Here is a 451-nt window from a genome sequence, read left to right as displayed (position 1 = left end):
GCTTCCTCTCCTCCTCTTCCCTGCAGGCTGATCCTTCACCTGCCACCACAGATAGAAGCCTCCTTCCTTCTGCCCAGTGTTTCTCTTGCTTGCAGACATCATATGAAAGGATGCAGAAGGGAAGAGGAAGTGGCACCAACTTGAGCATGGTGACCTGTGTGGCTGCACAATTCGCACACTCCAAAAGCCAGCCTTGCACACACACACACACACACACACTGCTCCACCGTATACAACAGTATCGGACACTCCTTACTGTATTGTTTGTTTTATTGATGTGGATACCTAAGACCTGGGCCTCCTCCCTAATATTTCATTGTTCAGAGGGCTTCAAATAACTCTGAAATGCGCTGTACAAGCTATTCCCTTACCTGACCCAAGTGCACTGGAGCAGGTCTCCAGCGAGGTTGGGCATGTGAGGAAAAGACAGCTCTTTGCTTGCCCTGGAGCA

The sequence above is a fragment of the Rhinatrema bivittatum genome, chromosome 12 (genome assembly GCF_901001135.1).
Source record: "Rhinatrema bivittatum chromosome 12, aRhiBiv1.1, whole genome shotgun sequence".
NCBI classification, from domain to species: domain Eukaryota; kingdom Metazoa; phylum Chordata; class Amphibia; order Gymnophiona; family Rhinatrematidae; genus Rhinatrema; species Rhinatrema bivittatum.
This window is presented reverse-complemented; position numbering follows the sequence as displayed.